Source organism: Lolium rigidum, chromosome 4 (assembly GCF_022539505.1).
Source record: "Lolium rigidum isolate FL_2022 chromosome 4, APGP_CSIRO_Lrig_0.1, whole genome shotgun sequence".
In the NCBI taxonomy this organism is placed as follows: Eukaryota; Viridiplantae; Streptophyta; class Magnoliopsida; order Poales; family Poaceae; genus Lolium; species Lolium rigidum.
This window is the reverse complement of record NC_061511.1, coordinates 37,916,828-37,933,552: the sequence shown is the minus strand read 5'-3', so window position 1 is coordinate 37,933,552 and position 16,725 is coordinate 37,916,828. Positions and strand designations below refer to the sequence as shown.

Genomic DNA, 16,725 nt, shown 5'->3' with positions numbered 1-16,725 from the left:
TGCATCTTGGCTTGGATTGCGTTCTCGCGGTAGGAAATTTTTTGTTTTCTATGCTACGAATCCCTACACTTTCTGCCCTGCGCGGCCCAATATGTTGTCCGGCGTCCCGAGCCTGGACCCGCTCCACAGTGGACGGTTTGAGCGCGTCGGACAGAGCGAGAAGCGAGGCGGGTAGTGGCGGGCCCGACGCGTCATTGACACGGGGAGTGGCGGGTTTGGGCGCGCCCTCCTCGGAGGTGAAGGAGGAGCAGGACAACGGGAAGGCTGCGAAGATGGCGGAGTACCTGCATCGGCAACGTTTCATCGCTAGCAGTGACGACCCCGAGGACTGCCTAGGGCTGAACGCGACGTTCATGGCGTCGTTCAACGAGAAGGACACCTGGAGGGTCCATCCGCGACACCGGAATGCCACTCGTTGACCTCACCCACGACTTTGAAGCTGGGCCCAACGGCATGATGAAGGATGAGCCCGCCGACGAGCCCGACGAGTGCGGCAAGAAGGACGTCGTTGACGACAGTATGTACAACTTCCGCCAATATTACGATCTCTCTGGGCGCCGCAAGTACTACTAAATTAGTTTTAGGTTTAAATTTCATCGAATTTCGTTTAAATCCATGTAATATATGACAAATTTGAACGAATTCAACTGTTTTTGATTAAATTTTAAAAATATAAATTTCTGTTTTAGGGATGCGATTAGGCAGCGACGCCTCTTAAGCACGGCACGAAGAAAGAGCGTCCGATCGCTTTGAGGTTTCAGTCTCAACTCTCAAGGCGCACGCGAGGACGCTTTTGAGTTTTTTCAGATCGCAACAGTGCAGCTGCACAAAACTGAACCAAAAATCTTCTTTTTCACCACTGAAAACGATCTCTACCTTCCGCCACTCCCCGCCCCGCCATCGCCCGCAGCGCGGCCACCGCTGCCGCCCGCCGTCGCCGCGACGCTCCACTTCGCTCTTTCCCTCCTTTCACCCACCCACCCAACCCCACCACCACCACCCTTCGTCTCCAGTCCACTGCCGGGCCGAACCACGCCGCAGCAGCGGAGGTAGGTAGCAGCAAGCGATCAAAGATCGATGGCCGTCCCCTCCGCCGCCGACCGCAAGCGCCGCCCCATCCTCCTCTCGCTCTCCCTCTTCCTCCTCCTCTCCGCCCTCCTCGTCCTCCTCTTCCTCTTCCTCGGCCCCTCCACCCAGTCCCTCGCCTTCCTCCCCTCCCGCCTCGCCGCCACCCCCTCCCTCCCTCCTCCCCACCAACACCAGCAGCACAGCCCGACCCCAATTCCCACCCCAGCAAGCTCGTCCGACCCGCAGCCGAACGCCCCAGCCTCCTCCGTCGAGAAGGCCGACGCATCGACGCCAGACGCCCCCTCCGCCGTCGCGGTCCCAGGGGGCAGCGGAACCAGCGACCCTGCGCGGCCAGTCCACGACACCGCCGACTCGCAACGGCCGGTCGTCGACGACGACGACGACGACGGGGCGGTGGCGCAGGTGCGGTGGGAGACGTGCAAGGTGCGGCGGGGCGTGTCGTCGCCGGCCGACTACATCCCCTGCCTCGACAACATCAGGGCCATCAAGGCGCTGCGCTCCAGGAAGCACATGGAGCACCGGGAGCGCCACTGCCCCGCGCCGCCGCCCAGGTGCCTCGTGCGGACGCCGGCCGGGTACCGGCTCCCCGTGCCGTGGCCGCGAAGCCGTGACATGGTGAGGACCTTGCGCGCTTGCCCTTGTCGGTAAGACACGCCCTTAGTTGGTAGCTGGCTGCTGTTCATATGCTCTGCTTTCTTTGTTTCTACTGTATTGCAATTGCCGTTTTTTTTTATGTGATTTGATGCTGAAATCTCAGAATTTCCAACTCAGTTTTCGTACTCTAGGACATAGTCAATGAAACACTGCAAACTAAGAACATTCTCTGTTTTACGAACCTACTCTGCTCATGTCTAATTTAGTACTGAGAAGCGGTTTGACTCTCAAGGCAGCTAGTGAAATCTTATACTGCAGTATATTATTTATACCTTGATTAAATGAACCCCTTCCGTGGCTAAATATTTTACTGGATGCCTACTAATGCTTGCAAATCTGCTTCCTAAAAAAAATTCCAGATTTGGTACAACAATGTTCCTCACCCAAAACTGGTGGAGTATAAGAAGGACCAGAAATGGGTTACCAAGTCTGGCGATTACCGACAAGACGACACGCCCTTAGTTAGTTAGTTAGCTGGCTGCTGTTCATGTGCTCTGCTTTCGTCGTTTGTGTTGCAATTGCCGTTCTGTTTATGTGATTAGATGCTCAAATCTCACACTTTTCAACTCAATTTTCGTACTAGGACATAGTCAGTGAAACACTGCAAACTAGGAACATTCTCTGTTTTACGAACTACTCTGCTCATGTATAATTTAGTATTGAAAAGCGGTTTGACTCTCAAGGCAGCCAGTGAATCTTATACTTACTAGTATTATTTATACCTTGCTTAAATAAACCCCTTCCGTGGCTAAATATTTTACTAGATGCCTACTGATGCTTGCAAATCTGCTTCCTAAATTTTTTTCCAGATTTGGTACAACAACGTTCCTCACCCAAAACTGGTGGAGTATAAGAAGGACCAGAAATGGGTTACCAAGTCTGGCGATTATCTTGTTTTCCCTGGAGGTGGAACTCAGTTCAAAGATGGTGTTGCAAGATACATTCAGTTTGTAGAGCAGGTACATAGTAATCTCTCACCTTGATCTATGGTTCAACTTGTAACTGGTTATAAGTTTGCAAAATAGTTCCTTCAGTACTTTCGGCCAAGTGAGTTCTGTGTACTTGTGAATTGAGATGCTTCTTACATGTATGTTTGCCATTGTACAGTATTTCCTCTGGTAATGCTGATCCTTATTAAGGGGTGGAAACAAACACTCTGATAGGGACATTGACACCCAAAACTATTGCATTTTTCAGTTGAGACCTTTAAACCATATTAATCTGCTCTAAATAGCCACCTTAATGTTAACAACTTCCTGCTTTTTTTCTTGCCTTGAAGGCAAGAGCTTTTCATTAAATCATCGGATATAATCAGCCTTTGGTTAGTTTAATGTTTTTTATTCATACCCATTTTTCAGTTAGAACAAGTAATCATATGTGCTCTTACAGGTACAGTCAATTGTAATTGAACTTGTTTGTTTCGGCACTTAATGCTATTCTTGCATTGCTTAAATAATTAATTCTACTGGGGTATAATCATTTTTAGGTTTCTCTAAAATGCTGCAATAGGTTTTGTCACCATAGATTCTTATTTTTCTTTTCCTGGTCATATTATAATTTTCCTGTACATTTTTATAGATAATGCCTACCATTCAATGGGGAACACACACAAGAACTGTCCTGGATGTTGGATGTGGTGTTGCCAGCTTTGGTGGATACCTGCTTGACAGGAATGTCATTACTATGTCATTAGCCCCAAAAGATGAGCATGAAGCTCAGATACAATTTGCATTAGAGCGTGGAATTCCCGCATTTTTAGGAGTGATCGGAACCCAAAAGCTTCCTTTCCCTGATAATGCATTCGATGTAGTCCACTGCGCAAGGTGCAGGGTCCGTTGGTATGAAAATGGTAAGTGATCTGTTTCTTCATTCCATTTATAAGCTACCGTAGTATCTATATCTTCTATTTGCAGATAACTGTAGTATTTTTTTCTCATGCTAATTTACTTTTGAATATCTATTACTATTGGAAATGTGCAGGTGGAAAACCATTGCTGGAGCTTAACAGAGTCCTAAGGCCTGGAGGATTTTTCATTTGGTCTGCAACCCCTGTCTATCGTGAAGAAAAAAGAGATCAAGATGACTGGAATGGTTTGTGAACATACATATTTATTACATGTTGCAGCCTCAATTTTCATCCTATTAATAATATCTGTAGAGATTGGCACAAGTGTTAGAGGGAAAAAATAGATATTTATATCTGACAATTGCTGACAAAACATGCTACATCACAGTGAATCAAAGTTGGAGACTATAGATAAGTGTAATAGCCACTTATGATTTAGGCTAATTGGATATCTGGCTTCCTCGTACATCAAACCGTGTGTGGGAGGTAGAACAAGTAATGGTGTCACTACTAAGCAAATGACAACATATTTCAGTATTTTACTCAAGTTTCTAAAGATGTCTACAACACTGTATCATTAATTTTTGTGAAGTTTTGCTTCTTGACACTGCATTGTTTACTTTGAAAGTAAGTAGTGTCATTTTTGTGGGCAATTTTATGCTAACTGGGAATCTCCTACATGTGGCAGCAATGGTTGCTCTGACCAAATCAATATGCTGGAGAACAGTAGTAAAATCTCAAGATATTAATGGAATTGGTGTTGTTATATACCAAAAACCAGCCTCAAATTCTTGCTACCTTGAGAGGAAAACCAATGAACCCCATCTGTGCTCCGAGAAAGATGGATCACGTTTCCCTTGGTACGTTATAGCCTGTCCTTAATTTTTCTTATTTTTTGCTTCACCAACAGAGATTGCTAAAGGTCTTCTAGCAGCTAGTGGCCTCTTTCTGGCTATAACTTATGGGCTCACAGAAGATATTGGTTGTGTGATCCATACCATTTGCAACCTGTCCTGATTGTAGATGCTGTAGACATCACAGTTAATAAGTTACTTATGCTGTGTTTTCGAATTGGTGTTACCTATACCCATTAGCTTTATATTTGCTTTTGCAGGTATGCTTCTCTGGATAGTTGCATTTTGCCAACTTCTTCAGATGAAACAAAGAACTCACCCCTTCTTTGGCCTGAAAGACTTGTCAGATACACACACATACCTTATGATTCTGCCACTACTGAAAAGTTTGATGCTGATACAATGTATTGGAAACAAGTCATTTCAGACATACACTCTGACGACTTTCCAGTTAATTGGTCAAGTGTTCGTAATGTAATGGACATGAATGCTGGTTATGGAGGGTAAGAAAAGACAACTTCCTGTTGATTAATTTTGTGAAACTTATTTCCTTATGCTAGCAGCATCAATCCTCCTAGCGTTAGTGTTTATACTCTGTAGATGCTTTTTTTGGTGCATGTTAGTTCATATTGGTTTGACATGGGTTTTGACTATTCAAATATGTAGTTCCTTATACAAAAATGGCTTCAGCTCAGTTGTCCTCTTTGAGCAATGGAGTTCATCTTTCTCTGTATGGGTTACTAATTATTTTGGACTGCCAAATCAGATGCCTGTTTTTCAATGGGGATTATGCAAATCAGAAACTGGAAATACTTCAGAAACTTCCTTTTAGTGATACTGTAGATCTTGTTTTTGTAATAAGATGTAGATCTTCATATGTAAAGTAGTTTTTTTTGGAGCCAGGTATAGCCGTTATCAGACTAAGTAAAGACTATTCCATGATGGGGATATTAATGAGGCTAATTTTGTTGACCAGATTTGCAGCAACACTTGTTGATCAACCTTTATGGGTTATGAATGTTGTACCTATTGGGCAGTCAGATACCTTGCCGGTTATTTTTAGCAGAGGTTTGATTGGGGTATATCATGATTGGTGTGAGTCTTTCAACACATACCCAAGGACCTATGATGTTCTTCACATGAGTGATCTCCTTGGAAGTCTTACAAAGAGGTAAACAAATATTGAGGCCTTGATGAATTTTATTACCTGTGTTCCCTTCTCTTAGAGTATAGCTTGATATGGGTGTCTACCTTCAGGTGTGACATCCTTGACGTAGCAGCCGAAGTTGACAGAATACTGAGGCCTGGCAGATGGTTTGTGCTGCAAGACACCATGGACATGATAAAAAGGATGCGCCCAGTTCTTCGCTCTCTGCATTATGAAACTGCAGTTGTGAAGCGGCAATATCTTGTTGCTACAAAGAGTTTCTGGCGGCCTGGGGCTTCCAGATCAGGATGACATGGACCAAACTTCTTGAGGTGTCATCTACGCACAGAAGTTCTGTTGATTCTTTACATTTTATTGGATCGCTTCTTGTATACAACAGATATGTAATCTGGTTTGATCCAGACAGCCCTGAAGTTTTGCCGGTATAGATACACACTTCTGCAGTCTGATGTGCTGATTCTTTTTTGTCAAAGCAAAAAACCATAGGGATGTTACAGTCGTAGGCTTAGTGTTAGCAGATGTTCAGACAGGATATGGGATCATGTTTTGTATACTTTTCATCGGCTAATTCTGTACATTGGACAATAAAGATTTGATGCTTGTAGAAATGTGAGACCCCTCATGGCTTGTCTCTTTATCTATATTTCTGCAAGAGCAATGCTGGCATATATATGTATGTACACGTGTCTAGTGCCTGCAGGCTACCAGCAATTAGATCCCCCGGAGAACGACCATCTGTTTTCTGTCCGTCACCATTCTTTATCTTTTCACGTTTCTGTATCTTCGTGATGCGAACGAATTTGATTCTTCAACACTGAAGGTGTATACAATGTCGCCCCTTCAGTTCATTGTACCTCTGTCCATAGATGTCGCAAGTTTTTTTTTATTAGAAAAACAGGGCTTCATACCCTGGTTCCATTTTTTGAAAAAAACCTAAAAGTTTTAAACGTCACCACATAGGGGATTTTGAAACAGCGAGGGGGAGGAAGAGCACACGAGCAACCGGCAGTACAACTGGATTTTTATGGCCGCTCCAGGACTTTGAAGCCTACACCATCGCCAACAAGCATCAACGCATTGGCCTCCAGTGTCCTCGCTAGGTCTTCTGCCGTGATCAACATCGGCCCAAAACCTCTCAGCCTGTTCACATCACACACCTCCAGCGACGATCTAGCCTTCTTTTGGGGGTCAGCCACGGCCACGATAGCAGTGGCGGCAGGCGAGCTAGCACCTCCAACTTGCTCAGCATCACGTTCAGCTCTCCTTTTTCTTTCTCCTTCAACAAGATTTTTCATTGAGCACAATTGGAGACCACTTGTCTCCACATCACCTGCATCCCAAGCCATTGAGTTCTATTGAATACATGATCATTTCTGGTAATCCAGATACTTCTCAGGGTAGCAACAAATATCATATTAAACAGAGCATTCTTTTTCATGTCATATCAGAGAACAGAAACATCAGGCAGTTTGGTAACCTGAGTCACAAGATCCAGAACCACCCGTATCTCCTTCCAAAGATTGGAAGCAACTACACATTCAAAAAACAAATGCTAGCAATTTGTTGCGAAACAATAACCAAAGAAAGAAATGAATTTTTGGGGGAACCTTTAGTTTCCAAACACACTGTATATCAACAGGTTTAATTCCTCCAAAATTCACCATAACATACATAGACTTAACACTATATACTCCATTGGCCTCCCACATCCAAATCAGAGCATCACTTTCAGTGTTAAGGTGGACAGACTGAACAATTTGCTGGATTTCCAGCCATTGCACCATCAACCTATGATCAAAACACCTTCTAAAGGTTACTTTCAAAGACTCCCCATCCCAAAGCTCAGCAATGGTTTTGTTTTGTTTATTGACCAGGAAATAAATTTCCCAATATTGAATAGCTAGGCTACAAGACCCAAACCAGGATCTTCCCAAAACTTAACTTTTTACCATCTCCTACTTTCCATTGGTACCCCATTTTGACAGCTTTAGCAGCCCACATTACCCCTTTCCAAAAAGGGGAGGCACCAATAGAAGAACATGAGAATATATTTGGATTATCAACATTATACTTAATATCAATAATCTATTTCCAGAGCTTGTTCTCATTCAAATTATATATTTTAATACAGGAGGCTAGAAGGCACATGTTCATCTCAGATAAGTCAGAAATACCTAAGCCTCCATAATCCTTCTTCCTAGTAACTAACCCCCAATTAGATAGATGGTACTTATGATGCCCCTCATAATTATCTCAAAGGAAATGAGTCATTTGAGAGTTAATCAGAGTAATAGCTCATTTGGGGAATTTAATCACACTAAGCAGATAGAGAGGAATACTGGCTAGAACACTTCTAACAAGCTCCAGTTTAGCAGCATGATTAAGAAGTTTTCCCCTCCAACCAGCAGCCTTCTTCAAGATTTTATCAACCAAAAGTTGGATATCTTCTTTCCTAAGTTTACTATGATGAAGAGGAACCCCTAAATATTGCATGGGGAACTCACCCAACTTACAACTCAAAGCCCGAGCAAAAAGTTGTGCATCACCTTCAACCACATTAATTGGAACCAAATCACATTTGTGAAAGTTGATTCTCATACCAGACATTTGTTCAAAACAGGACAAGATCCACTTTAAATTTATGGCAGAAGACAAATCATTTTCTAAGAAAAGTAGAGTATCATCAGCATCCTGTATGCTGATACGTCCATTTTGCATCACTATTTTATATCATAATTTGCTGTTATTCATTGATATATTTCATATTTGGAGATGATACTTATGTTATTTCATCTATTTTGCATGTTTCATGATTATTGGAGGATCGCGCACCGGAGTCAGGATTCTGCTGGAAAAAGCGCCGTCAGAATGCAATATTTCGGAAGATCAACAATTGACGGAAATTATATGAAAAATCCTATTTTTCCAGAAGACGAAGGGAGCCAAAAGGGGGAGCCGAGGAGGGCCGCCATGGGCCCACCTCATAGGCCGGTGATGTCTACGGGAGCTTCTATTCTTGTAGACAGTGTTGGGCCTCCAAGAGCAGAGGTTTGTAGAACAGCAGCAAGTTTCCCTTAAGTGGATACCCAAGGTTTATCGAACTCAGGGAGGAAGAGGTCAAAGATATCCCTCTCATGCAACCCTGCAACCACAAAGCAAGAAGTCTCTTGTGTCCCCAACACACCTAATAGGTGCACTAGTTCGGCGAAGAGATAGTGAAATACAGGTGGTATGAATAAGAAGTAGCAACGGCAACGACACCAGAAAAGTGCTTTGCCCAGGACAGTAAACAAGCAGTAGTAACGTAGCAGTAGTAACGCAGTAAAACAGTAAACAAGCAGCGATAGCAGTATTTAGGAACAAGGCCTAGGGAATAGACTTTCACTAGTGGACACTCTCAACATTGATCACATAACAGAACAGATAAATGCATACTCTACACTCTTGTTGGATGATGAACACATTGCGTAGGATTACACGAACCCTCAATGCCGGAGTTAACAAGCTCCACAATAATGCTCATATTTTAGTAACCTTTAGTGTAAGATAGATCGAAAGACTAAACCAAGTACTAGCATAGCATGCACACTGTCACCTTCATGCATATGTAGGAGGAATAGATCACATCAATATTATCATAGCAATAGTTAACTTCGTAATCTACAAGAGATCATGATCATAGCCTACGACAAGAACCACACGGTGCACACACTAGTCACCTTTACACACGTGCAGGAGGAATAGAACTACTTTAATAACATCACTAGAGTAGCACATAGATGAATTGTGATACAAAACTCATATGAATCTCAATCATGTAAAGCAGCTCATGAGATCATTGTATTGAAGTACATGGAGAGAGATTAACCACATAGCTACCGGTACAGCCCCGAGCCTCGATGGAGAACTACTCCCTCCTCATGGGAGCAGCAGCGGTGATGAAGATGGCGGTGGAGATGGCAGCGGTGTTGATGGAGAAGCCTTCCGGGGGCACTTCCCCGTCCCGGCAGGGTGCCGGAACGAGTTCCGTCCCCGAATTGGAGTTTCGCGACGGTGGCGGCGCCCCGGAGTCTTTCTCGGAGTTTCGTCAATTGGTATCGGGTTTTCTGATCCAGGGGCTTCTTATAGGCGAAGAGGCGGCGCCGGGGGTCGAAGGGCTGGCCAAACCCTAGGGGGCGCGGGCCCCCTAGGCCGCGCCGAGGTATGGTGTGGTGGGCTCGTGCCCCCCTCCGGTCCCTCTCGTGTGTTCTGGATGCTTCCGGGGATTCTAAGATCTTTGGCGTTGATTTCGTCCGATTCCGAGAATATTTCGTTACTAGGATTTCGAAACCAAAAACAGCGAGAAAACAGAACTGGCACTTCGGCATCTTGTTAATAGGTTAGTTCCGGAAAATGCACGAATATGACATAAAGTGTGCATAAAACATGTAGATAACATCAATAATGTGGCATGGAACACAAGAAATTATCGATACGTTGGAGACGTATCAGCATCCCCAAGCTTAGTTCTGCTCGTCCCGAGCAGGTAAAACGATAACAAAGATAATTTCCGGAGTGACATGCCATCATAAACTTGATCATACTATTTGTAAAGCATATGTAGAGAATGCAGCGATCAAAACAATGTGTATGACATGAGTAAACAAGTGAATCATAAAGCAAAGACTTTTCATGAATAGCACTTCAAGACAAGCATCAATAAGTCTTGCATAAGAGTTAACTCATAAAGCAATAATTCAAAGTAAAGGTATTGAAGCAACACAAAAGAAGATTAAGTTTCAGCGGTTGCTTTTAACTTGTAACATGTATATCTCATGGATATTGTCAACATAGAGTAATATAATAAGTGCAATAAGCAAGTATGTAGGAATCAATGCACAGTTCACACAAGTGTTTGCTTCTTGAGGTGGAGAGAAATAGGTGAACTGACTCAACATTGAAAGTAAAAGAATGGTCCTCCATAGAGGAAAAGCATCGATTGCTATATTTGTGCTAGAGCTTTGATTTTGAAAACATGAAGTAAGCATAAAAATAAAGTTTTGAGAGGTGTATGTTGTTGTCAACGAATGGTAGCGGGTACTCTAACCCCCTTGCCAGGCAAACCTTCAAAGAGCGGCTCCCATTTTATTTTATTTTTGGGTGGCACTCCTTCCAACCTTTCTTTCACAAACCATGGCTAACCGAATCCTCGGGTGCCTGCCAACAATCTCATACCATGAAGGAGTGCCTTTTTATTTTAGTTTTATTATGATGACACTCCTCCCAACCTTTGCTTACACAAGCCATGGCTAACCGAATCCTTCGGGTGCCGTCCAACAATCACATACCATGGAGAAGTGTCTATTTTTGTTAATTAATTTGGGACTGGGAATCCCATTGCCAGCTCTTTTTGCAAAATTATTGGATAAGCGGATGAAGCCACTAGTCCATTGGTGAAAGTTGCCCAACAAGATTGCAAGATAAACACCACATACTTCCTCATGAGCTATAAAACATTGACACAAATAAGAGGTAATAAATTTTGAATTGTTTAAAGGTAGCACTCAAGCAATTTACTTTGGAATGGCGGGAAAATACCATGTAGTATAGGTAGGTATGGTGGACACAAATGGCATAGTGGATGGCTCAAGTATTTTGGATGCATGAGAAGTATTCCCTCTCGATACAAGGTTTAGGCTAGCAAGGTTGTTTGAGGCAAACACAAGGATGAACTAGTACAGCAAAACTCACATAAAAGACATATTACAAGTATTATAAGACTATACATCGTCTTCCTTGTTGTTCAAACACCTTACTAGAAATTATCTAGACCTTAGAGAGACCAATTATGCAAACCAAATTTTAGCATGCTCTATGTATTTCTTCACTAATGGGTGCAAAGTATATGATGCAAGAGCTTAAACATGAGCACAACAATTGCCAAGTATCACATTACCCAAGACATTATAGCAATTACTACATGTATCATTTTCCAATTCCAACCATATAACAATTTAACGAAGAGGAAACTTCGCCATGAATATTATGAGCTAAGAACACATGTGTTCATATGAACCAGCGGAGCGTGTCTCTCTCCCACACAAGCATGATGTAATCCAATTTATTCAAACACAAACAAAAATAGAAACAAACAAACAGACGCTCCAAGTAAAGTACATAAGATGTGGCCGAATAAAAATATAGTTTCAAGAGAAGGAACCCGATAATTTGTCGATGAAGAAGGGGATGCCTTGGGCATCCCCAAGCTTAGACGCTTGAGTCTTCTTGATATATGCAGGGATGAACCACCGGGGCATCCCCAAGCTTAGACTTTTCACTCTTCTTGATCGTAGTATATCATCCTCCTCTCTTGACCCTTGAAAACTTCCTCCACACCAAACTCGAAACAACTCATTAGAGGGTTAGTGCACAATATAAATTGACATATTCAGAGGTGACACAATAATTCTTAACACTTCTGGACATTGCATAATGCTACTGGACATTAGTGGATCAAAGAAATTCATCCAACATAGCGAAAGAGGCAATGCGAAATAAAAGGCAGAATCTGTCAAAACAGAACAGTTCGTATTGACGAATTTTAAAATGGCACCAGACTTGCTCAAATAAAAATGCTCAAATTGAATGAAAGTTGCGTACATATCTGAGGATCATGCACGTAAATTGGCATAATTTTCTGAGCTTCCTGCAGGGCAGTGGGCTCAGATTCGTGACAGCAAAGAAATCTGGAACTGCGCAGTAATCCAAATCTAGTACTTACTTTTCTATCAAAGACTTTACTTGGCACAACAAAACATAAAACTAAGATAAGGAGAGGTTGCTACAGTAGTAAACAACTTCCAAGACACAAATATAAAACAAAGTACTGTATCAAAATAGCACATGGGTTATCTCCCAAGAAGTTCTTTCTTTTTAGCCATTAAGATGGGCTCAGCAGTTTTAATGATGCACTCGTAAGAGATTGTATGTGAAGCAAAAGAGAGCATCAAGAGGCAAATTCAAAACATATTTAAGTCTAACATGCTTCCTATGCAAAGGAATCTTGTAAATAAACAAGTTCATGAAGAGCAAAGTAACAAGCATAGGAAGATAAAACAAGTGTAGCATCAAAAATTTCAGCTCATAGAGAGGTGTTTTAGTAACATGAAAATTTCCACAACCATATTTTCCTCTCTCATAATAACTTTCAGTAGCAACATGAGCAAACTCAACAATATAACTATCAAATGAAACATTCTTATCATGAGTCTCATGCATAAAATTATTACTCTCCACATAAGCATAATCAATTTTATTAGTAGTAGTGGGAGCAAATTCAACAAAGTAGCTATCATTATTATTCTCATCAAGTGTAAGAGGCATAGTATAATCACAACAAAATTCACTCTCCATAGTAGGTGGCACCAAAAGACCACTATCATTATAATCATCATAAATAGGAGGCAAAGTATCATCAAAGAAATATTTCTCCTCAATGCTTGGGGGACTAAAAATATCATGAAAACCAGCTTCCCCAAGCTTAGAACTTTCTATATTATTATCAACAATGGTGTTCAAAGCGTTCATACTAATATTACTACCAGACTGCAAATAAGATTCCATAGGTTTTTTAATTTTCGCATCAAACAATCCATGTTTTAAATCAGGAAATAGAATAAGAAGCTCACTCTTGTACATTATGCCAAACTAGTGTAAACAAGAAACAACAAGATGCAATTGCAGGATCTAAAGGAAATAGCTTTGAGCACACACACGACGGCGCCAGGAAAAATACTTTACCCGAGACCGTAGTATGAGAGCCTTTTACCTTTCCTCCTCAGCAACGGCGCCGGAAAAGTGCTTGATGTCTACGGGAGCTTCTATTCTTGTAGACGAGTGTTGGGCCTCCAAGAGCGAGAGGTTTGTAGAACAGCAGACAAGTTTCCCTTAAGTGGATACCCAAGGTTTATCGAACTCGGGGAGGAAGAGGTCAAAGATATCCCTCTCATGCAACCCTGCAACCACAAAGCAAGAAGTCTCTTGTGTCCCCAACACACCTAATAGGTGCACTAGTTCGGCGAAGAGATAGTGAAATACAGGTGGTATGAATAAGCGGTAGCAACGGCAACGACACCGGAAAAGTGCTTTGCCCAGGACGAGTAAACAAGCGGTAGTAATGTAGCAGTAGTAACGCGATAAAACAAGTAAACAAGCAGCGATAGCGATATTTAGGAACAAGGCCTAGGGAATAGACTTTCACTAGTGGACACTCTCAACATTGATCACATAACAGAACGGATAAATGCATACTCTACACTCTTGTTGGATGATGAACACATTGCGTAGGATTACACGAACCCTCAATGCCGGAGTTAACAAGCTCCACAATAATGCTCATATTTTAGTAACCTTTAGTGTAAGATAGATCGAAAGACTAAACCAAGTACTAGCATAGCATGCACACTGTCACCTTCATGCATATGTAGGAGGAATAGATCAGGGAATGGTGTTTTGGCACATGGGAGCATATGCTCCCTTTATTTTGAAATGCATGTTACATATATTTTGAAATTTCAAAAAATTGAAACGAAAAATTCGAACGTACATCTTCTCGTGCTACACGCTCACAAAGTTGTTTCATAAAAATCCGACTTATCGTGTGACGTGTGTAAAAAAGACAAAATTCAATGCTGAAAATAAAGCTTTTCAGGAGATAAATTTTCTCATTTTTACACAGACTACAAAACATATTGGTTCCTTGCGAAACTTGACGAACCTACGTATATTGTGGAGATGTACATGTAGAATTTTTTGTCAAAATTTTTCGACATTTCGAAATATAATTTTTTGATAGAGGGAGCATATGCACCCGGGAGCCGAATTGAATTTCCGAATAGATCACATCAATATTATCATAGCAATAGTTAACTTCGTAATCTACAAGAGATCATGATCATAGCCTACGACAAGAACCACACGGTGCACACACTAGTCACCTTTACACACGTGCAGGAGGAATAGAACTACTTTAATAACATCACTAGAGTAGCACATAGATGAATTGTGATACAAAACTCATATGAATCTCAATCATGTAAAGCAGCTCATGAGATCATTGTATTGAAGTACATGGAGAGAGATTAACCACATAGCTACCGGTACAGCCCCGAGCCTCGATGGAGAACTACTCCCTCCTCATGGGAGCAGCGAGCGGTGATGAAGATGGCGGTGGAGATGGCAGCGGTGTTGATGGAGAAGCCTTCCGGGGGCACTTCCCCGTCCCGGCGAGGTGCCGGAACGAGTTCCGTCCCCCGAATTGGAGTTTCGCGACGGTGGCGGCGCCCCGGAGTCTTTCCGGAGTTTCGTCAATTGGTATCGGGTTTTCCGATCCGGGGGCTTCTTATAGGCGAAGAGGCGGCGCCGGGGGTCGAAGGGCTGGCCAAACCCTAGGGGGCGCGGGCCCCCTAGGCCGTGCCGGGTATGGTGTGGTGGGCTCGTGCCCCCCTCCGGTCCCTCTCGTGTGTTCTGGATGCTTCCGGGGATTCTAAGATCTTTGGCGTTGATTTCGTCCGATTCGAGAATATTTCGTTACTAGGATTTACGAAACCAAAAACAGCAGAAAACGAGAACCGGCACTTCGGCATCTTGTTAATAGGTTAGTTCCAGAAAATGCACGAATATGACATAAAGTGTGCATAAAACATGTAGATAACATCAATAATGTGGCATGGAACACAAGAAATTATCGATACGTTGGAGACGTATCGGCCGGCGCGAGCCAAGGCCCGGCCGCGCCGCCTTGTGAGGAGGGGGCCCACAGCCCCTCTCGGCCTCCTCTCCTTCGCGTACATCTTCGTCCCGAAAACCTAAGCTCAGGGGGATAGTCGAGAAGAGTCATAGCCGCCTCTGCGGGGCGGAAAAACACCAGAGAGAAAAGAGCTCTCCGGCGGGCAGAAATCCGCCGGGGAAATTCCCTCCCGGAGGGGCAAATCGACGCCATCGTCATTGTCATCGAGCTGGACATCATCTCCATCATCATCACCATCATCTTCATCATCATCACCGCCATCTCCACCGCTGCACCTCGTCACCGCTGTAACAATTAGGGTTTGATCTTGATTGTTTGATAGGGAAACTCTCCCCAGTGTTGATTTCTACTTGTTATTGATGCTATTGAGTGAAACCATTGAACCAAGGTTTATGTTCAGATTGTTATTCACCATCATATCACCTCTGATCATGTTCCATATGATGTCTCGTGAGTAGTTCGTTTAGTTCTTGAGGACATGGGTGAAGTATAAATGTTAGTAGTGAATTATGTTGGTTAGTATTCAATGTTATGATATTTAAGTTGTGGTGTTATTCTTCTAGTGGTGTCATGTGAACGTCGACTACATGATACTTCACCATTTATGGGCCTAGGGGAGTGCATCTTGTACTCGTTTGCCAATTGCGGGGTTGCCGGAGTGACAGAAACCTAAACCCCAGTTGGTATATCGATGCAGGAGGGATAGCAGGATCTTAGAGTTTAAGGCTGTGGTTAGATTTATCTTAATTACTTTCTTGTAGTTGTGGATGCTTGCAAGGGGTTTAATCACAAGTATGTATTAGTCCTAGGAAGGGCGGTGCATTAGCATAGGTTCACCCACACAACACTTATCAAAACAATGAAGATTAATCAGCTATATGAAGCGAAAGCACTAGACTAAATTCCCGTGTGTCCTCAAGAACGTTTGGTCATTATAAGTAAACAAACCGGCTTGTCCTTTGTGCTAAAAAGGATTGGGCCACTCGCTGCAATTATTTCTCTCGCATTTTACTTACTCGTACTTTATTTATCCGCTATATCAAAACCCCCGAATACTTGTCCGTGAGCATTTACGGTGAATCCTTCATCGAAACCGCTTGTCAACACCTTACGCTCCTCGTTGGGTTCGACACTCTTATTTATCGAAAGTACTACGATACACCCCCTATACTTGTGGGTCATCAAGACTATTTTCACGGCGCCGTTTCCGGGAGTGAAGCGCTATTGGTAAGTGGAATTGGTAAGGAAAACCTTTATCGTACGTGCTGATTTTATTTACTTGCTGCTGCTATAATTCATTATGGAGAGATCTTCTCTTGAATTCCTA

At 42.9% G+C, this 16,725-nt stretch overlaps 1 pseudogene; it reads left to right on the top strand.

Moving 5' to 3' along the window:
- The first annotated feature begins 1,046 nt into the window (after nucleotides 1-1,046).
- LOC124708813 lies at nucleotides 1,047-5,605 on the top strand (annotated as a pseudogene).
- Nucleotides 5,606-16,725: the final 11,120 nt, after the last annotated feature.